The following is a 24293-nucleotide window of genomic DNA, read 5'->3' as shown; positions in this document are numbered from 1 at the left end:
TAGGATGACCACACCAGTACAGCAACTTGCTAGACATCACCTCGGTGCCATCCGGATCTTGGCATCTCAACGCCTAGTGGTATCTTCCATACAGAAAATATTGTTGCGCTGCCTTTGGCCCCATTCGCACATCGGTCCGCAACTGACACCATCTCACAGGCCAACAGGGCGCCCCACGCCGACTTTTACCATTGTAGGATGGCCACACCAGTACAGCAACTTGCTAGACATCACCTTGGTGCCATCCGGATCTTGGCATCTCAGCGCCTTGTGGTGTCAGTCAGAAAATATTGTTGCGCTGCCTTTGGCCCCATTCGCACATCAGTCCGCTACTGACACCATCTCACAGGCCAACAGGGCACCCCACGCCGACTTTTACCATTGTAGGATGGCCACACCAGTGCCACAACTTGCTAGACACCACCTCGGTGCCATCCGGATCTTGGCATCTCAGCGCCTTGTGGTGTCTTCTATTCCGAAAATATTGTTGCGCTGCCTTTGGCCCCATTCGCACATCGGTCCGCTACTGCCGCCATCTCACAGGCCAACAGGGCGCCCCACGCCGACTTTCAACATTGTAGGATGGCCACACCAGTGCGGCAACTTACTAGACACCACCTCGGTGCCATCCGGATCTTGGCGCGTTGTGCTGCCTTCGGCCTATTCGCACATCGGTCCGCTACTGACGCAAACTCACAGGCCAACGGGGCGCCCCACGCCGACTTTCAGCATTGTAGGATGGCCACACCAGTGCTGCAACTTGCTGGACACCACCTCGGTGCCATCCGGATCTTGGCGCGTTGTATTGCCTTCGGCCTATTCGCACATCGGTCCGCTACTGACGCCGCCTCACGTGCCAACGTATTTTCTCCGCATTTTATACCCTATGCCGCATAACAGGTCATGTGACTTGTTTATAAAACTTTTCATTGGTTCATTTTACTTTTGGTTTCCTAATGATGGAAGGCTTGATCATATGACCTAAAAACAACACTTTTCATTGGATGAAAACTTTTTCTTTTTTCCCAAACGATGAAAGCCCCACCTTGTTTCTGGATGTTTCAGACTGAAGCTGGCGTCAGCATGAGAGCACCACCATCTCGTAGCTCCGTCGTGGTCATTCCGCGAGCAATCATGGCAGCCGCTCCCCACCAGAAGCCTACAGGAGTCGGGGGCCCCCAAAACTTTTGATGAATCCTCAAGGCGGAGGGGACGCTTTCGAGAATGGGGTCCAAGACCTAGCAGACAAGCGTCCGATTTCCAAGGTGTCCCAGGGCCATTTCAGTGGACCAGGCCCAAAAAGGAAACAGCCTGCCGCCATTTTGAGAGTCCTGTGACAGCCGCCTATCGCTGCACCGCAAGAGTGGGCGCAACTCAGCTGAATTGCGGCTTTTGACACAGTGGACCAAAAACGGACGGAATGGCAACTGAAACGGTAAAGGGGCGCCCCACTACAACAGATGACACTCCACCTGGAGAGGCCCGTTCACGCCGCCTCCCCCGGGGCGCCCGACGCCGTTATTCGGAGCAGCATTGTAGGATACCAAAACCAGTGCGGCAACTTACTGGACCATCACCTTGGTGCCATCGTTCTGCTGCCTTGGAACTATTCGCACAACAGTTTGCTACTGATGACCCACCCCCCGCGACGCCCCACGCCGGAAATCTGGACGTTGTGCTGCGTTGGGACTATTCGCACAGCCGACCGCTACTTCGTTGTTTTTCCCTAAAAATGTTTATATGTTATTACTATTTTTGTTTTCTTGTATATATTTATAAGTTATTAAAGTTTTATAATCTTACTACTTTGTCGGAGTGCTATATATTTTTAATGTGACACATAATTGTAAAAACTTTGATGTACAAAGAGTCATCCCTGGAATCTTCCGCTTCAGGCTCGGTCCCCTCCCCAATCACAATACAGGATGGTTTTCAGATAATAGGAACGCGTCTGCTGTGACGGACCTCATCGAGTGTGGGCCTTGATCTACTATAACTCCTTTGAAGAGGGGTGATTCTTTACAGCTGGGGCCATAAACTACATCTGCAGGGCTAGCTGATACCCTAGGACCGGCCTGGACAATCGGACACAGAGGAAAAGGAGTGTCAGAGGGTGCGGTAGTGAATAGGGCGAAAGGGAGGTGTCGGGCGGGCACAGGGTGTGATTCTCAGGGAAGAGCAGCGCAGATGGGGGGAGGTTTATTACCCATGCATAAGACAGAGAGCGGGGGTGACCACTGCCTGGGGGAGATGCTTGCGAGGGTGGGGAGCCATGCTAAGGATCGACAGCGTGCACAGAGTGGGTCTGGTCAAGGCATCTAAAATGGCTGCCGTGCACGACAAAAGTGTGGCATTTGAAAAAAGACAAGATGGCGCAGACAATGTTTTTCAACACTTCCTGATTTCCTTCGAATCGAACGTTAACAGACGTTGGGGCATATTACCAAAGTTAAGCGATATTTATCCCTAACGATGCTTAGCAACGATTTTTTTACCGCTAAGCATCGTCAGAAATTATCGCAGATAAACCTTGCTATTATCAAGGTTTATCGCAAATACGATAAAAAACGACCGCAATGCATTAATATCGCTGAAAACTCTGCGATATTCATGCATTACCGAGCTAATGCTCTTAGCCATGTTATCCACCTCCCATTGGATAACATGGCTAAGAACTGCTCAGGGCAGGTGCTAGCTTTTGGAGATATTCGCGCTTATCTCGAATATTTCCAAAAGTTGATAATAGGAGATAGCGATGTTAGCGACTGTTTCCAGTCGCTAACATCTTGGCATGCCCACTTTGCATGTCATTAGTGATAAATATCACTCACATGCAAAGTGGGGCCCAAGATGGTCGCTATCTCCTACTAGCCGTCGCTAACTGGTGTTAGCAGCAGCTAGGTAATACAGATATAATTTTATCTCCGCGAAGCGGAGCGCTGTTACAGATATATATCTTTTTTTGAACGTTAATTTCTCAAAATCCACTGAAGCACATATATTGAGACCTAGCAAAGGCACATCGAGCTACCAGTCCCTACAATTTTGCCAAGTTTCGTGCAAATCCATTCAGCCGTTCGATTATTATTATTATTATTTTTTTGCCCCGCGGGGCCCTTTTAAAACCTCCACATCAAACCTAAGAGGTCAAGGAGGATCTACTATGCCCCCTTATGGTTATTTGCCCCTTCGCTTTGGCCTCCTCTTGTCTCTCGATCCTACCGAGAGACAAGATGGCGGCCGCTACGGACTGTTTGCAATGTTTACAGACGCCGGAGAACCAATCAGCTTCGCAAACCTCTGTTACGCGAAGCGGAGCGCTGTTACAGATATATATCTTTTTTTGAACGTTAATTTCTCAAAATCCACTGGAGCACATATATTGAGACCTAGCAAAGGCACATCGGGCTACCAGTCCCTAATATTTTACCAAGTTTCGTGCAAATCCATTCAGCCGTTCGATTATTATTATTATTTTTTTTTTTTGCCCCGCGGGACCCTTTTAAAACCTCCACATCAAACCTAGGGGGTCAGCGAGGATCTACTATGCCCCCTTATGGTCATTTGCCCCTTCGCTTTGGCCTCCTCTTGTCTCTCGATCCTACCGAGAGACAAGATGGCGGCCGCTACGGACTGTTTGGAATGTTCACAGACGCCGGAGAACCAATCAGCTTCGCTTCACAAAGCTCCGTAACGCGTAAAGTCCGCGAACCGGAGCGCTGCCCGGTCCGCTGTTACAGATATATATCTTTTTTTGAACGTTAATTTCTCAAAATCCACTGAAGCACATATATTGAGACCTAGCAAAGGCACATCGGGCTACCAGTCCCTACAATTTTGCCAAGTTTCGTGCAAATCCATTCAGCCGTTCGGGCTAAAAGTGAGGCCAACCGCCCTATGGAAAACTCAATGTTAAAAACACGTTTTGGGACCCCCCTTTTTTCTCGGCCCCCCCTTGACGAACCCCCCCCAAATTTTCGAGGGCTGCTCAGAAACAAAATGTGCCATTTTCCTGAAAATTTCAGCCAATTCCGTCCACAAACGCCAAAGTTATTAGACATAGAATTTTCAAAAATCCCATAGAGAAAAAATCCTAACTATATATACCTACTGGCGACCGCCAGTAGGTAATATATATATATATATATTCACAGAAAAAACCATAGGTTATAGACCATATATAGTTAGGAATTAGCATTTACAAAACCTTGAAAATTCACTGAAAAAACCATAGGTTATAGACCATATATAGTTAGGAAATAGCATTTAGAAAACCTTATTTTACTCACACAAAACCATTGAAATTCCATATATAGTTAGTTGCACTAACTATATATCGCGCACCTGCAATCCACTGCTGATGATGTCACATATTACATCATTCATGACATGGTCAGTGACATCACTGATGACATCACTGATGACATCTCAAATGACATCACTGATGACATCACTGATGACATCTCATTTGACATTACTGATCACATCACTGATGACATCATTCATGTGATGATACAATGAACCTCTTCAGACTCTAATATAACCTTAGATACACTCAGTGTAAACAGACACTCACAGACTGTCACTCATCCATGGAGTTACTCACACACCTAGTCAGTCTTGCAAAGAATCAATCACACCTCGATTTCCTCAACTATATAGTTATACACACCTTACTTATTGGAACATATAATAACACATATTTACTCTGTTATACAATCCCTGATACAAGTTCACAATAATCCATACAGCCACTCACACATTCACTGGCTCTTATGCACAGTTATTTATATATGTCAACTATCACATGTACTGTGTTTTACATATGTACTTACTTTGACATGTAGCACTGAGATATCCATTCACTCACCAATACACTCATGCACACAGTCAACCGCCCATACAGATGTTTCCACATGCACTTTTGAACCCATACATCTAGTGAATCAACTGCTCACACATCTATGCACAGAGTCATACACCTCCCAGACACCCACACACACACTCAGTCTCCCATACAAATACTTGGGCAACTAATCAATAACCCATATAGTTAGTCATATAGCTAATGATCAACACATGCATCAGATTACAAAACAACAGACACAATGATGCACAATTTAAAACAGTTTAGTCACTAACCCATGCACTCAGTGAGACACATTTAATCACTCACTTATACAGTCAGTCATGCACCTACTAAATCCTTCATCCAGACACTTATACATCCACTCATTCTTCAATATGTAAGACATATTTTAACTTTACAGAAACATAGTCACTGGATGTTGTCATCAGTGATGTCATCAGTGATGTCATTTGAGATGTCATCAGTGATGTCATCAGTGATGTCACTGACCATGTCATGAATGATGTAATATGTGACATCATCAGCAGTGGATTGCAGGTGCGCGATATATAGTTAGTGCAACTAACTATATATGGAATTTCAATGGTTTTGTGTGAGTAAAATAAGGTTTTCTAAATGCTATTTCCTAACTATATATGGTCTATAACCTATGGTTTTTTCAGTGAATTTTCAAGGTTTTGTAAATGCTAATTCCTAACTATATATGGTCTATAACCTATGGTTTTTTCTGTGAATTTCATTGGTTTTTTAACAGCTAATATCTGTAGCTGTAAAATGTATTCTTCTTTAAATCCCAAAAAATATTTTATATGTTTATGAATAATTTTTTTTTTAAATATTTTTTTTTCTTCGTTCCCGCTTCGCGAATCGGGAAGCTTCCCGTTAGCTGACCTTGATGCCGCGAAATAGACCGCGAGCCGGTAAACGTTTCTTTACCGCAAGTGCCGCGTTAGAAAACAACATCGTGACGCCTCCCGTCCGCATGACGTTCCACGTTGTCGCTTGATACGTCATATGACGTGCTACGTTAGCGAACTGGTACGCGAAGCGAGTGCCAAAGCGCAGGTTTCTGGAAGCAAACAGGGAGGCCCTGCAAAGCGCTTAACGTAAACACAGCAAGTCATGTGACTTGGTAATAACACTTTTCATTGGTTCATTTCACTTTTGGTTTCCTAATGATGTAAGACTAGGTCATATAATCTAAAATGAACACTTTTGATTGGTTGAGAACTCTTGTTTTTCCCAAATGATGAAAATCCCTCCTTCTTTCCTCACTCTGACTTTCATCATTGTGAGAGAAAGACCCTTTGTGATCACTGAGCAATGGCTTCTTTAGTAGCTTCAGCTGGTGCTTCCCCACCACCTCCACCACATCCAAGGAAGAGTGGACCACCTGCTCAAGTTGTAATTCAACAAGAAGAAGAAGAAGAGGAACAGGAGGACGAGCACGAAGAGAGGCAGTTTTTGCCTGAGCAGCCCAAGACGTCTCACCGGAAAGAAAACTTCATTTGGCAATTTTTTAAAATTCCCAAAGGTCAGAAAAAAGTAAATGCAAGATACGTAACTTGCCTTATATGTCAAGATAGACTGTCCAGAGGGACCGACAAAAAATACAGTTTCGGAAACTACACAATGCATCGCCATATGACTAGGTGGCATCCTAACAACTACAGTGCTGCACAGTTTCGGAACGACCTAGATAATCTCCCTATTATGGCCAGAAGATCTGTTGTACCGGAAGTAACGGGACCAGAGGGCAGGGAGATGGTGCCAAATATACAAATGAGATTTGGTGAAGTAAAACACACCTGCGTATTTTGCGATGGATTCATTTCCTACGGAGAAAGAAGCATCACTCTGATCAACAGAGCTATTGACTATCATATGCAAGTTTGTCCGAAACGCCCAAAATAATAAATACTTCTTTTTTTGTTTTGTTGCTCCTGTTGAGCCCTTTACAATGAATCGTTTTCATTGCCCCCTCCAAGAAAAACCCCAAAAAATATAAAACTGTTCCGAAAAATTCAAAAACAGTAAAAAAAAATTCAGAAAAATAAAAAAAAAAGTTCTTTTCAGAACTACCTCCCCGTTATTAAAAAATTGGTACAATATTTGGAACTGTGCCAACCTCTATTTCTCTTAGTTCGCTTCCTAGTTCGCTCGCTGGTACGCGAACTGGAAGCGAACCAAAAACAGTAAGTATAAGGGAAGGAAACACACACTTATGTTAAAAGAAAGACAGCTATAGGGGAGTAAACTAGAGATACTATTACCCATAATCCACTACTGATGATGTCACATATTACATCATTCATGACATGCTCAGTGACATCATCAGCAGAGGATTGCGGGTTTTTTGGCAACATGCCTTATCCACGGTTTAATAACGCTGCCTTTTGCTTTATATAAGTTTTCAAATTGTATGAAATATATACCAATAGGTCTTTATGAACCTTTAGGTAGTGCTTTTGTTCATGAGGTCTGGTCGCTTCCATACACATACAGATGTTTCAAAGATGATCAAGAAGTTTATCTGAATGGAGAGGAATGCACTGAGACGCCAGATCATTCACTAATGTGTAGGCACATACAGTTACACGATTCATGCAACAAACACCGACCAAATATGGCTTGCGTGTTGCAAGGCACGCCAGTTCCTGCTATCATCCCCACGTTCAAGTTGTTGGAAAATGGTAGTTATTTGATGCTCAATAATGAAGATTGTTCTGAGTTAATTAAAAGTATTCCTTTTATCGTAACAGTAAGTGAACGGGTTATTTGCTGCAGAAATGTTCTATTTCCTCCCACACATGAACATAGGGAGTTTTCAATCTGGCCACAAATACCAACCTTGGGACACGTTTCAACGGCATGACAAGAATAAGAGCTCTTTTGTCTCAGAGAGAGGTGGCCTTGAGTTCGGCCCGTGAAACTTTCGTACTTCACATAGCGAACACCCGTACACAGGTTTGCCTTTCAATTTCAGCAACATGTTTCCGACTATCTTTAACGCATCCTCCACAAAATCCCTGGCACACTTTTTTAAAGTTGTTACCAGTGGTCTCGTGACTTCATTTGAGAAAATCTTTGGAGTCATCCCTGCTCCCTTTCATTCCATTTTCTCCACTCTGGTTCGTGGATTGCATTTTTACTTGCATTACCAGCGGACGCTCTTGTGCTTTTTTACATTTTTAAATATGGATGTCCCTCCTATGCAACCTCCGACCCTGCAGCTGCTGACACTGTTCCGCAATCGCATGCTAGAATATTATGGCACAATGCCGTTGGCGATATTAAGCACGGCATATGGATTATCTTTTCGGTTCTCCTACTTCACCTGTGTCCAGCCTGTATTTCACTGCCTGACCTGTGATTTCGATTGGGCCATTGATTTGTGTCTCTGCGGACCGGTTTCTCCTGACGTCGACTTTAATCAGCTGATGACTCCTATCATTACTCACGAGTTGATTTGTCCTGGCGAAAGGATTATGGCTGTGGCATTGATGCATGGACTACTTGGTCCCTGGAATTTACTAGCGGCAGCACAGTCTTTCTTGGAACACAGCTTTCTTGAAAACCCACCGAGCTGTCCTCTGATGGTGATAGAGGATCCGGTGCTGGGAGAGCACGTATGTTCTTTTCCGCTTTTAAATTGGATGGCTGAACTGTTTTCGGATGAAGACGGTGACTTCCTATTGGAGGCTGTTGCAGCTTATTTTGCATACACAGTTATGTCATAGACCTTTTTCATGTTTGATATGCTGAGTACTAGCATTTCATTGACAATTCATTGACTTATTTGTCAAGTTTTTATTATTTACCTTGCCTATTGGCTTAAGACTCGATAAAGTACTTGGCTGTTTTATTTTTCTTTAGCATTGAATTTTCCTAGTTTTTAATGCTTTACCTTGCGGACCGTCCACATATAAACTTGCAATCTGCTCTCATGAGATGGCACTTCTATTATCTTATTCAGTTCGTTTCCGGATCATGAGGAGGTGTCATCTAGGTCCTGGATATCTTTACACCGTGTTAAGTTAGCATGGGCTCATTACCGGTTTAAACGCCATTTTTCCTTTTTTGCAACTTCTGCACACGACACTTAGTTGTTGCTTTAGCTTTCCACCTAGTAGTTCATCGTGGTTTACATGAGAATAATATGTTATTGGTCTACTATCTGCTTTACTTGTTAAACTATATCTGTACAGCGAGTGCTAAAGTTTCAAGAACAACACGATACAGAATTGTTATGAGGTCTGATCTCCACGACTTCATACTCATAACATAAGTGCAACTTCTGCCAATTCTGGGCATGAGGCGGGTTTTATATTGCTTTGCCGAACACACATACACAACAGTTGATGCGGTTCACATGAAGAGAGAGCTGGTGTATGCTGATGTGATTCCTTCAAATCTAAGACACTAAAGTATGGACACGCCCTAAACCAACACAAAGAGACCTTCTTAGCAAATAATATAATATGTGTATTAGGGAGGGTGAGATATAAGCAGCCGCGGGCCGTGGAGGGAGTTACGATGGGGCAGGGAGGCGGGGAGGGGGAGAAGCAGGGTGGAGCCCTCTCTACCTTGCCCCTCCCCCTCCCCGCCTCCCTGCCCCACCGTAACTCCCTCCACGGCCCGCGGCTGCTTATAAGTGTTGCTAACTCTTATTCATTTACAGCATGTTAACATACTGTCACCATTCGCTTTTTATGTACTAGTAACTATGCTGGTAATTTTGCTACTGATAATATGTGTACTTGTATTCTCCACCCTGCTTCTCCCCCTCCCCGCCTCCCTGCCTCACCGTAACTCCCTCCACGGCCCGCGGCTGCTTATAAGTGTTGCTAACTCTTATTCATTTACAGCATGTTAACATACTATCACCATTCACTTTTTATGTACTAGTAACTATGCTGGTAATTTTACTACTGATAATATGTGTACTTTTATTATCTAAGGTACTACGCCTGAGAAGACGGCATTAGTAAATAAACATTTCAAATACACATGTGTTCTTCTTAACTCCATGTTCTGGTTTCTAAGAAATATATAACGACCGACTGTTCATGAGTTCCACGTATCCTGAGGTACTATAAGTTCATATTCTGGATTGTCTAAACATTGAGAGTTTGTTATATCCAATGTGACACTGTACCTAGCTTGCTAAATAGTTTTTGATTACTAACGTGAGTTTTGGGACACCCTAATTCGCCGAGGTTCCAATCCTCTGTCCACAGTTCTGTGTGAGAACAGAAACCCTGCGACAGGGGCACCCCCGACCCTTGCTGGAGCTTCATCACACTTGCGATACAACTCCAGCAATGCGCCACCTTTACGGCACAGATACATCACGCATCTGTGCTGTTTTTGCCCCATGATGCGCCGCATTGTAAATGCAGCACACCATAGGTGACGGAACAGCGGCACAGAATGACTAACACATCCCTGGTGATGCGCCAGTCATCATAAATCTATCCCTATGCTTCTTATCTTGTTAGAGATGAACCGCCATATGTATCATCAAAGTTATTTGCATTTCCTAAATAGCGAACTTTAAGGAATAAATAGCGATTCTTTACCATTCCTAGTTTGCGATGAGCTATTTGCTAATTAGCCGAATGTAGCCCAATGAAGCCCAATGTAGCCCAATGTAGCCCAAAGATGGCCGCCAGACACACAAAAAAACAAATGTAGCCCAAATATCAGCCAGATGTAGCCCAACTATAGCCCAGTGACAGAATGACCAATCAGCTTCGCAAACCTCCGTTACGCGAAGCGGAGCGCTGTTACAGATATATATCTTTTTTTGAACGTTAATTTCTCAAAATCCACTGGAGCACATATATTGAGACCTAGCAAAGGCACATCGGGCTACCAGTCCCTAATATTTTGCCAAGTTTCGTGCAAATCCATTCAGCCGTTCAATTATTATTTTTATTATTTTTTTTTGCCCCGCGGGGCCCTTTTAAAACCTCCACATCAAACCTAGGGGGTCAGCGAGGATCTACTATGCCCCCTTATAGTTATTTCCCCCTTTGTTTTGACCTCCTCTTGTCTCTCGATCCTACCGAGAGACAAGATGGCGGCCGCTACGGACTGTTTGGAATGTTGACAGACGCCGGAGAACCAATCAGCTTCGCTTCACAAAGCTCCGTTGCGCGAAAAGTCCGCGAACCAGAGCGCTAACCGGTCCGCTGTTACAGATATATATCTTTTTTTAAACGTTAATTTCTCAAAATCCACTGGAGCACATATATTGAGACCTACAAAAGGCACATCGGGCTACCAGTCCCTACAATTTTGCCAAGTTTCGTGCAAATCCATTCAGCCGTTCGGGCTAAAAGTGAGGCCAACCGCCCTATGGAAAACTCAATGTTAAAAACACGTTTTGGGACCCCCCTTTTTTCTCGGCCCCCCCTGGACGAACCCCCCCCAAATTTTCAAGGGCTGCTCAGAAACAAAATGTGCCATTTTCCTGAAAATTTCAGCCAATTCCGTCCACAAACGCCAAAGTTATTAGACATAGAATTTTCAAAAAACCCATAGAGAAAAAATCCTAACTATATATACCTACTGGCGACCGCCAGTAGGTAATATATATATATATATATATATATATATATAGATATTATTCTAACCTTAACATGTTTATAGTTCACTGCACAGTTATCATATACGTTATTTGATTAAATGCTGTTGGGTCCCTGTTTTATTCATCTATCACATTATGTAGATATTATCATAACTATTTTATCTACAAGTGCTTCACCATTGAAATATTGAGGAAAGGACAAAGTAAAAAAAATGAGCTTCAAGGACAGCAGCACTTGAAAGTCTGAGTTTGTACAATACTGATTGTAAATATATATTAATCTATCATTAACATGTTTATAGGTCACTGCATAGTTTTCACTTAAGTTATTTGATTAGATGCTTTTGGGTCCCTGTTTTATTCATCTATCACAATATGTAATTATTATCATAACTATCTTAACTACAAGTGCATCACTACTGAAATATTGAAGAAAAGATTAAATTAAATATATATATATATATATATATATATATATATATATATATTTATATATATATATATATATATATATATATATATATATATATATATATATATATATTTACATTTTTGCTTCAAATACAGCAACACTTGACAGTCTGGGTTTGTACAATACAACTTTAAATCCCAATATATTATTTTCCTTATACATGTATACCCCCTTTCTATGTAGATATGTATCTATATATTTTTCACTTTATTCCTACTTTAGAAGAAAAAACACATTACAATGCACTACTCTGTCTCACCCTATACCTCTGTCAGTATATCCTCTACCTCCACTCTCATCCCAAACCTCATTCTACTGCTATGATCTCCAAAATAAACCTTTCTAGAGTCTTCCCCTACTATCCATCCATAGGTCACCTGAAACCTCATTTTACTACTATGATCTCCCAAGCCACCCTTTATAAATTCTTACCTCTTGTATCCCAAACCTTATTTTACTACTTTGATTTCCCTAATCGCTTTCTAGAAACTCCATCTCTCCTATTACTCATCTCAAACCTCATCTTACTACTATGATCTACCAAATAACACTTTCCAGACTCTTTCCTCTTTTATCCCTCCATTATCCTATTCAACTAACAGACTAACATGTCCACAGCTGAAATTAACACATATTTCCCTATACTAAATCACCACTAATGTTGTTTGGGTTCCGGAGTAGTGTGCTACTTGCCAAAAAGCAATTTGACACCTCGCCAGGGGTAGTAAGTACTATATAAATCCCTTACAACGTCTCTGTGGGCGTGTAATGGGAGGGTGGACCCAGATAGACCGGGCTTACCAACTTTTAATAGACTGGGGCAAAATTCCAATATTGATTATGTATTAGTTGAAGCCAGACATTGGAATTGGGTCTTTGATTTCAGGATCCACCAACGCAGCGATAGTGATCATAACGCCCTTGTGCTGTCTTTGAAACCAGGGAGTTTTGGCCTGTCTAGTACTGCGCCTGACCCTAATTCTGTCAAACCTCCACTCGTCCTTTCCAATAATCGGCGACGAATTAAGTGGGCGAAAATCCAGGAATCGCCGTCCAAACTGGCAGGGATCTACCAGCTCGCACTACCGCAGCTCCTAGAATTGGGTACGGTAGGAGAAAAGGACTTTGACCTAGAGGCGCGGACCAGGGCCATAGATGTCCATAAACAATTGATTGTAAATCTATCGGATGTCTTCTTCCCAGGTGGAAGTGGGAAGGTTACTACTCACCAAAAACATCCGTGGTATGACGCATCCTGCCGGAAAGCAAAAAGTGACCTTCTATCTGCTATAAAAAATGAGGACAGGGCTGGCATCAAGCAGTGCCGGTTCATGTACAAGCAGCTAGTTAATCGTGAGAAGAAGAACTGGGAAGAGAATAGGTGGGAGGATTTAAGAGTAGCCCTTTCGACCAAAGATTCCAAAACATTTTGGTCTATTGTGAATTCTGGGGACAGAGCACCAACCCTGGCGAATATTGCACCGGCAGCATGGGAAGCACACTTTGGGGCTTTATATACTGACACTGAACCACAGCTACCTTCACATGCCACCCTTGGGAACTCTTATGAACATAGTTTGGAGGCCCTGCTGGTGCCGATGACGGAGGTCGATGATGAAACTCCCCAACCCCTGACTCTAGGACCGCTAAATGAGTATTCTCTCGTGAGTCCTTTATTTGCAAATAGGGCAAGGGCACAGCGGCCCCTCTCGGTGCCCACCCTATGATTGGGGCTGAAGATATCTCCCTTGGGGAGGTTGAGACAGCCATAATTAAACTTCTACCTAACAAGGCCCCCGGCCTGGATAAGCTCCCCGGTGATTTATTTTGCACACAACCTAAAATCTGGGCACCATACTTGGTTGTCCTATTTAATGCAATACTTAAGGGTAGTTCCCCGCCGGATACGTGGCTTGGGGCGGAAATTGTCCCAATCCACAAAAAAGGCTGCCCATTAACTCCATCTAACTACAGGCCCATCAGCCTGATAGATACCACGCAAAAGCTGTTGGGCAGGATTATTCTAGATAGAATCCAGGGGTGGATAGAGGAAAATGGGACTCTGTCTATATTCCAAGCCGGGTTCCGGACAGGTATTTCTACAATCAATCAAATTTTTAGGCTCCAGGTATTATTTTGGAAAACAGTATGTGTGGAGGGTGGCAGCCTCTATCTCATATTCGTGGACCTGCGCACCGCATTTGATCTAGTCCCAAGAGAAAAACTGTGGGCTGTACTGCAGGGTATGGGTCTTCCTCCTGAACTGTTAGACATCTTGATTAGACTACATACAAATAATTATGCACAAGTTAGATGTGGACGATATGGGGAACTGTCGGATCGCTTCCCTGTGAAGAAAGGGGTATGCCAGGGGTGTGTCCTGGCCCCAACTCTATTCTGCCTTTATCTGAATGGGCTAGTTGACCACCTCCTGCATGTAAAGGACAGTGATGCCCCCTGGGTTGGCGACTGGGCGCGTCCCCGCATTGATGTTTGCAGCTGACACCTTGCTGTTATCCAAAATATCAACGGGGATCCAGCGTACCCTGGAAGGCTTCGCTGTTTTTTGCGAACAGCGAGGGATAGAGATTAACTTGGACAAGACCAAGTATATGATTTTTATAACCCCCCAAAAAAACGCCAGACCCTCTGTTAAATGGTAAACGCCTAGAAAGAGTAAAGATCTTCGATTACCTGGGCATTACCTTGACTGAAAACTTTGATTGAGGGGCTCAGACAGCTAAGGCGGCCCTCAGGTTGTCCCAGGTGGTGGGGGGAATTAGGAAAGTTCACAAGTCTTCGGTCTTCAATCCTGCTGCGCCTGTAGAAATTTATAAACTTCAGGCCAGAGCAGCCTTTACGTATGGTGCAGAATTGTGGGGCCATAAACGACCAGTGACTCTTGTGAGGGTAGAACATGGCTTAATGAGGAACCTATTCGATCTACCAATTAGTACACAATTAACTCCATTGCGTATGGACCTGGGGTTAGAACCGATAGAGGAGGTAGTAGCTGTTTGGCCATTAATGCATTGGAAGAGGCTTTGGTCCGTCCCTGAATTAATATCCTATAAAGCGGAGTTTACTGAAGTATGGGCTACTTTAAAAACTAGGAAGGTCCCATGGCTTGCACACGTGAGGGCACTCTGCGATCAAATTGGTTTACCCAAGTTGTGGGAGACTCTGGCAGATAGCTGCCAGAAGTTAACGAAAGCTAAGCTCCTAAGCCATGTCAGAAATTACAATCTAGAATCCCTCCAGAGGTCTTCAACTCTGGGTAGACTGACAGTGGAGTTCCTGCAAGTGAAGGTGGAACCGAGTGTGGAGAATTTCTTGGACTTAATCTATCCCGCTCTTGCAAGGAAACTCTACATACAGCTTAGGATCGGCAGCCTCCCACTCAGGGTATTCACTGGTAGATGGGCCAATAGCGAGACCATTGTTTGCCCCGCTTGCAATTACAAGCGAGATGATATTTCCCATGTTTTGTTTTTTTGCACTGCCTACCAGGAGATAAGGAAACGCTGGCTGATCCCACTTTGTAGGAATCTTGGTTTCACCCAATGTGCCCATGCTTGTAGGGTCCTTTGTTTTGATACACATCCTCCAATTGTCTTTGCTGTATCACGATTCCTGTTGAGTATGTGGCATAGAAGGAGAAGTTTTTTATAATTGCTGTATATTTTATCATACTGTATCGTTGATAACTCTTGGTTTAATCCATTTTATCCTTCAGGTTTTACTGTACGTGTAATTTATTGTTTTAACCTTCAGTGAAATGTTCTGTTTTTATGTGCACTTTTATGGTCTACTTGACCGAAATAAAGTTATCAAACAAACTATATAAATACATTTTCAATTAAGTATACATTGGAAGGGTGGAAACAGAATGGTCCCAATGGGATGACAAAGGAATAAAATACTTAAAAGGACTGCTTCAGAAAGGCGGCATTGTGCCATTCCAAATTGTTATGCGAAAATGTGGCCTATCACAATGAGAAAGTCTCACTGTGGAGATTCCTCCCCGAGTGATGAGACTCCCCAGCGACTGCGGGGCCTTTGCCATGAGTGCAGAGGCCCTTTTTTGAATAAGGCCCTAAGACAAAACCACAGTGTTTAGGATGACTGGGTCACATAATGATATCACTCTGGTCAAGTTTACAGGACAGTCGACTACTTTAGAGATACAGTCCCTGTCATCAATTACAGCTATAGTGATGCTTTCTGTCTTGCAGTGTGCAGAAGGGCAGACAATTATACTGATACATTCCCTGTCACACTGTGACAAGCAGGTCACCTTTATACTAACACATGTCTTGTCCAAAATGAACCTCACTTTAGAGAGACAGTCCAGGCAACCTCTGCTGGATGCTGGAAGTGGTCTGACCTTCTGAAGCTCACTATAGACATGCAGCCCTTGTCAAACCTGCATGCAAGATGATATAATGATGCAACTATTCACACCTGTCTTCAGGCGAATATGGACCACAATTCATGCAGCGCTGGGCCATTGTAGGAACTGGCCAAATCTGTGCATTATTGCAAATATCAACCTTCCTGCAGCATTGCGGAATCCTGGCGGATATGTGCTTTTTTGTGGAAATGTGTGGAGGCGTGTTGGTATTGGTATTTGAGTCCTGGGGATAATAATTATTATGGTTCTGCGAATTTGGCTGTCCTAAATACTAATACCAGTGGGGAAATAATGTGCTGACATTTGAATGCATTATATTGGGCAGGTAACAAGGGACAAGTATGTGCATTTGAAATTGTTACATTATTCTTGTTGAATGGGGAAAACGTCGCTGGCATCAGTGATATTCTGTGCTTGGAAGCAATTTTCAGGCTTGGTCCTTTTATATGTTTTTATGGGATATTATGGGCCACTTAGGAGTAATTGAACTTGTTTTAGGGATCGGAAGAGAACAGTCACTGATTACTTGACTATTATGCATCAGTTGCAACCAGTTCACTGACAGAATATCGACGACCACAATATCAAGTTACCAAAATATCGGGACATAAATATCGTTGTCAATAATATCGACTTCCTATCTTCATAATGGTAAGTACAAAAATATCGGGGAAAAATATCGTTGTCAAAAATATCGATGTAGAAAATATCGTTTTTTTATATATATAAAAAATAATGTAAAAAAAGTAATTAATTCATTTAACTTAAAAAACATTATTTAGATTTATTTGTAAATGTTAACAACTATGACTAATACATTTAATTTCATTTAATTTAAAAGAAATTAAACATACACATCTAAAATGTGATACATGTATATTAACTTAAAAACTGTTAATAAATAATAATTTTAATTAATTTTAAAATGTTATAAATATATTAAGAATTCTAAATAAATATATATATATACATACACCTGTAACATAAAAATCAATAAATAAATCAAATGTATTATAAATTAAATTATTAAAATATTTAATATTTTTTTAACCTACGTTATGCGCTACATTGAGTGCAACAGTAGAGAAAGTGTTGGATTGTGGAGGCGATAAAATTCATTTTCCCACTGCAGCGAGTGCAACAGTAGGGAAAGTGTTGGATAGCTTTGTGAATAAAATTACTATTCCCACTCCAGCGAGTACAACAGTAGGGAAAGTGTTGGATAGCGGAGGAGAATAATTTACCATTCCCACTGCAGCAAGTGCAACAGTCGGGAAAGTGTTGGATAGTGGAGGGAAATATTTTACTATTAACCACTCCAATGAGTGCAACAGTAGGGAAAGTGTTGGATAGCGTAGGGTAAAAAATTACTATTCCCACCCCAGCAAGTGCAACAGTAGGGAAAGTGTTGGATAGCAGAGGGTTAAAAATTACTATTCCCACTCCAGCAGGTGCAACAGTAGGGAACGTGTTGGATAGTGGAGGGGATTAATTTACTATTCCAACTCCAGCGAGTGCAACAGTAGGGAAAGTGTTGGATAGCGGAGGGGAATAATTTACCATTCCCACTCCAGCGAGTGCAACAGTAGGGAAAGTGTTGGATAGCGGAGGATAATAATTTACTATTCCCACTCCAATGAGTGCAACAGTTGAGAAAGTTTTGGATAGCGTAGGGTTAAAGATTACTATTCCCACTCTAGAGAGTGCAACAGTAGGAAAAGTGTTGGATAGCGGAGGGGTAAAAATTGCTATTCCCACTCTAGCAGGTGCAACAGTAGGGATAGTGTTGGATAGTGGAGGGGAATAATTTACTATTCCCACTCCAATAAGTGCAATAGTAGGGAAAGTGTTGGATAGCGGAGGGGTAAAAATGACTATTCCCACTCCAGCGGGTGCAACAGTAGGGAAAGTGTTGGATAGTGGAGAGGAATAATTTACTATTAACACTCCAATGAGTGCAACAGTAGAGAAAGTGTTGGATAGCAAAGGGAATAAAATTACTATTCCCACTCCAAGGAGTGCAACAGTAATAAAGTGTTGGACAGCATAGGAATATAAATTAGTATTCTCACATAACAATATTCAAATTTTAAAACAAACAAAATATTAACTACAAAACAAAATATAATTGAAAAAAACAACATAACATATAGAAAGAAATATAAAACATAAAAAAAATATTTTCATGTAGCAAAAATCTAAAATTAACATATATTAATTTAGTAAATTTAACAAACAATTTACGCACAAAAAATATTTTTTTCCACCCTCTACATCAATAAACACAAAAACACACACCCAAAAATATTTACACAATTTCCATAACTCATTTCTAATGAATAGGATGAGATGTCATCAGTGATGTCACTTGAGATGTCATCAGTGATGTCATCAGTGATGTCACTGACCATGTCATGAATGATGTAATATGTGACATCATCAGCAGTGGATTGCGGGTGCGCGAAATATAGTTAGTACAACTAACTATATAGGAGCAATTTCAATGGTTTTTTAAATGCTAATTCCTAACTATATAAGGCCTGAAACCTATGTTTTTTTTAAGTGAATATATATATATATATATATATCCAAATCAAACAGGCGGGTCCGTTCTGGCTCCGGACGGGAGCTGGAGGAATCGGGAGGAAGGGATGTCAGCGGCAGTACAGGGCTGCCGCTCGCGTCAAAGTTCGACCCAACACCCATAAATCAAGGCAGGCGCCACGCTGGAACTGTGCACCAACCCACTGGGGTTTTAATTGCTAGAATCTATGAATGAATGCGCACCCACTGAGGAGAATTGTGATAGCAGACTACAACATCCATGAGGCTGTGCTGAGCCCACTGGGGAAGATTGTTGGAACTTAAATTGCCTGCATATCAACGCTGCATTTCATTCTGTTGCATCGCCACTGAGGAAAGGAGTTATGTCCTGAAAAGCGTCTGGCGGAAAATGTGGTTGCCTGTATTTAGATGTGGTACCTGCTGGCAGGGTGCTGACTGAATAAAGAAATTGAACTTTACGAGCTTCCTGCGGTCTCCCTCGTAATTGGTGGTACCTGTTTGATTTGGATTAATACGGCTCTTGCACAGCCGGTGAGTGAGGCCCACTGCTTGAAGGCGGGTCTGTTCTGGCTCCGGACGGGAGCTGGAGTAATCGGGAGGAAGGGATGTCAGCGGCAGTACAGGGCTGCCGCTCGCGTCAAGTTCGAGCCAACACCCATAAAGCAAGGCAGGCACCACGCTGGAACTGTGCACCAACCCACTGGGGTTTTAATTGCTAGAATTTATGAATGAATGCGCACCCACTGAGGAGAATTGTGATAGCAGACTACAACATTCATGAGGCTGTGCTGACAGCCACGCCCACTGGGGCAGATTGTTGGAACTTAAATTGCCTGCATATCAACGCTGCATTTCATTCTGTTGTATCGCCACTGGGGAAAGGAGTTATGTCCTGAAACGCGTCTGGCGGAAAATGTGGTTGCCTGTATTCAGATGTGGTACCTGCTGGCAGGGTGCTGACTGAACAAAGAAATTGAATTTTACGAGCTTCCTGCGGTCTCCCTCGTAATTGGTGCTACCTGTTTGATTTGGATTAATACTGCTCTAGCACAGCCGGTGAGTGAGGCCCATTGCTTGAAGGCGGGTCCGTTCTGGCTCCGGACGGGAGCTGGAGGAATCGGGAGGAAGGGATGTCAGCAGCAGTACAGGGCTGCTGCTCGCGTCTAGTTCGAGCCAACACCCATAAAGCAAGGCAGGCACCACGCTGGAACTGTGCACCTAACCACTTGGGTTTTAATTGCTAGAATCTATGAATGAATGCGCACCCACTGAGGAGAATTGTGATAGCAGACTACAACATCCATGAGGCTGTGCTGACAGCCACGCCCACTGGGGCAGATTGTGGGAACTTAAATTGCCTGCATATCAACGCTGCATTTCATTCTGTTGCATCGCCACTGAGGAAAGGAGTTAGGTCCTGAAAGGCATCTGGAGGAATATGTGGTTGCCTGTATTCAGATGTGGTACCTGCTGGCAGGGTGCTGACTGAATAAAGAAATTGAACTTTACGAGCTTCCTGCGGTCTCCCTCGTAATTGGTGCTACCTGTTTGATTTGGATATATATATAAACTACGAGGTGCGGATCGTAATGCAAGGGGAGAGAGGAGGCATCACTGTGTGCCTGATAAGGGGACAAAGATTTGGCCGGACCCTCCAGAACCCGGGGATGGTCTTGCGACCCGGTGCCAATTGATATTGGGGTACCACATGGTGCAAGGTCTGCCCTGTTACTTAATGGGCTGCCTCAACGGACTACCGAAACCAGCATGCACCGGGCTGGAGAATGTGAGCAAAACAGCTGAACATCATTGAGCGGAGGAGGGGCATGAGACCACCTGACTGGGAGTGGTCTCGGGAACAACATAACATCGCTTGACCCCCCAAGACCTCCAAAGACACCTTGAGACTGGCACTGATGAAGCCGCTTGAAGGCTGAAACGCGTATGCCGAGCGTTTCAGGGACAGCTTTATTTCTTTTTGCGCATGGAAAATCATTAAAGCCATATCTTATTCCCCGGAGTTGTGTCGCGCTGTCTACTTACTTGGAAGAGAGCATAGACTTTATGTTTTTACCAGCAAGCAGGCGCTGGAGGCGACGCGCCCTCTCGATCTGGAGTGCCGCGGTGAACCTGCACCTGGAGTGTTGATGTTTCCGCGATACCCCCCCAGCATTTTGAAAACCACGAGGTGCGGATCGTACTGCAAGGGGAGAGAGGAGGCATCACTGTGTGCCTGATAAGGGGACAAAGATTTGGCTGGACCCTCCAGAACCCGGGGATGGTCTTGCGACCGGTGCCAATTGATATTGGGGTACCACATGGTGCAAGGTCTGCCCTGTTACTTAATGGGCTGCCTCAACGGACTACCGAAACCAGCATGCACCGGGCTGGAGAATGTGAGCAAAACAGCTGAACATCATTGAGCGGAGGAGGGGCATGAGACCACCTGACTGGGAGTGGTCTCAGGAACAACATAACATCGCTTGACCCCCCAAGACCTCCAAAGACACCTTGAGACTGGCACTGATGAAGCCGCTTGAAGGCTGAAACGCGTATGCCGAGCGTTTCAGGGACAGCTTTATTTCTTTTTGCACATGGAAAATCATTAAAGCCATATCTTATTTTCCGGAGTTGTGTCGCGCTGTCTACTTACTTGGAAGAGAGCATAGACTTCATGTTTTTACCAGCAAGCAGGCGCTGGAGGCGACGCGCCCTCTCGATCTGGAGTGCCGCGGTGAGCCTGCACCTGGAGTGTTGATGTTTCCGCGATACCCCCCCAGCATTTTGAAAACCACGAGGTGTGGATCTTAATGCAAGGGGAGAGAGGAGGCAGCACTGTGTGCCTGATAAGGGGACAAAGATTTGGCCGGACCCTCCAGAACCCGGGGATGGTCTTGCGACCCGGTGCCAATTGATATTGGGGTACCACATGGTGCAAGGTCTGCCCTGTTACTTAATGGGCTGCCTCAACGGACTACCGAAACCAGCATGCACCGGGCTGGAGAATGTGAGCAAAACAGCTGAACATCATTGAGTGGAGGAGGGGCATGAGACCACCTGACTGGGAGTGGTCTCGGGAACAACATAACATCGCTTGACCCCCCAAGACCTCCAAAGACACCTTGAGACTGTCACTGATGAAGCCGCTTGAAGGCTGAAACGCATATGCCGAGCGTTTCAGGGACAGCTTTATTTCTTTTTGCGCATGGAAAATCATTAAAGCCATATCTTATTCCCCGGAGTAGTGTCGCGCTGTCTACTTACTTGGAAGAGAGCATAGACTTTATATATATATATATATATATATATATATCGTTTGCCACCAAACACAGCGTCCGCTGTGTGTATGCAACTCCACTGCAATCAATTGATCCAAATAATTACCATTAGACAGCGCGTTTTGCTGATGAAAAATTTATTCCATATTCAGTTCCAGCATGTAGTACACGGCTAGTATAGAACCAACCCAACGCGTTTCGGCGATACCTCTCGCCTTGCTCACGGGTAACTCGTGTGTTACAGACAACTGATTAAATAAAGTTAAACCAAAGTGCATACGTGGTCAGAACCGGTCATGAACATAGAAAAAGGACACAGTTGATTTCCTGTGGTGGCCATCTTTGCATGGTGATTGTGTATGACAACCAGTTAGTTTTAAATGTTGACACAATGCTTCTTGTGGACATTAATACTTCATATAATGAAAACCGCATCAAATTTACATGCCCAGTGGCTAATTAAACACAGTATTTACATATGTACATATGATCGGTTTTTTGCATCAATAAATGAAATAAAAAAAGCGGACCTTAAATTATGATTTCCTTCTTTGCATGATGTAAGCACAAGACGCTCTTAAGTTTCAGCTATACACGGTTTTTCATGTACCATGCAACAGTCAATGGTGCAATAATAGAACAATGAAATAAAAATAATAATAATAATGTTGTATATACATGACCTGAAATTCAAGCCCAGTGGCCGATATAAGACTGCTTATTTCACCCAGAATATGGGTATTGTACTCGCAGAGCCTAGGTGAAATATATTTCTATACCCCAAGGTCTCCCAAAATAAAATTGCAATACTTGCATGAATTGCAAAGCATGCAAGTATAGTTCTAATGTCAAGAAAGTATACTTCCCAGTTGAGGACAAAGAAAGAACTATCGAAAAACATCTCACCTGCTTGTCAGAATACTGTGTCTATGTACTAACATGTCCTTGTCATAAAAAATACGTAGGCAGTACTATGTTCCCAGCCAAGACCCGCATCTTACAACACATGAGGGCAATCCAAAATAAGGAACAAAATTCTCCTGTCGCTCGACATTTTGAAGAGCTGCATGGAGGGAACCGCAATCTCCTGAAATTCTTTGTAATAGACAAATTGCCACCAATGAAAAGAGGTGGTGACAAGATCCGCAAGCTACGACAGCTTGAGAACAGATATATTGTTGACCTAGACTGTCTGATCCCGGGAGGTTTGAACTCCGAGGAGGAGATGGTATGGCACCTGGGCGAGTAAATTACCAATGACAAGGGGGGTTTCTAACCTCTTTTCTCTGTAAATTCTGAGTACTAACTTTAGTTTACTAGATGAACAATATTGTGTGTCCTAAATCCTGCAATGATTTTAATCTTTTAACCACACTGGTATCACTGAGGTCTTGTAACCGATCTTATTTGAACATAGTTTAGAATACAATGGTAATTGATTGAAGGTATCTAATATGCATGAGCTGACAGGCTGTATTTTGTCCATATTGCAGGTTTCAGAGGACTTGTCACCAGGAGAGAATAGATGGTTTATCACTTGGGAAGATGAGATGAGAAAGATGAGCGTAGCAGTGTCCTTAACCCCACATGGCTCAAAGGAAGCAAATATATCCTAAATGAACTGAGTGAAAATTGGCCACTTGGCTTTTGCTTATTCAACGTTTGCAATTTTATTTTGGGAGACCTTGGGGTATAGAAATATATTTCACCTAGGCTCTGCGAGTACAATACCCATATTCTGGGTGAAATAAGCAGTCTTATATCGGCCACTGGGCTTGAATTTCAGGTCATGTATATACAACATTATTATTATTATTTTTATTTCATTGTTCTATTATTGCACCATTGACTGTTGCATGGTACATGAAAAACCGTGTATAGCTGAAACTTAAGAGCGTCTTGTGCTTACATCATGCAAAGAAGGAAATCATAATTTAAGGTCCGCTTTTTTTATTTCATTTATTGATGCAAAAAACCGATCATATGTACATATGTAAATACTGTGTTTAATTAGCCACTGGGCATGTAAATTTGATGCGGTTTTCATTATATGAAGTATTAATGTCCACAAGAAGCATTGTGTCAACATTTAAAACTAA

Source organism: Lissotriton helveticus, chromosome 9 (genome assembly GCF_964261635.1).
Source record: "Lissotriton helveticus chromosome 9, aLisHel1.1, whole genome shotgun sequence".
NCBI classification, from domain to species: Eukaryota; Metazoa; Chordata; class Amphibia; order Caudata; family Salamandridae; genus Lissotriton; species Lissotriton helveticus.
This window is presented reverse-complemented; position numbering follows the sequence as displayed.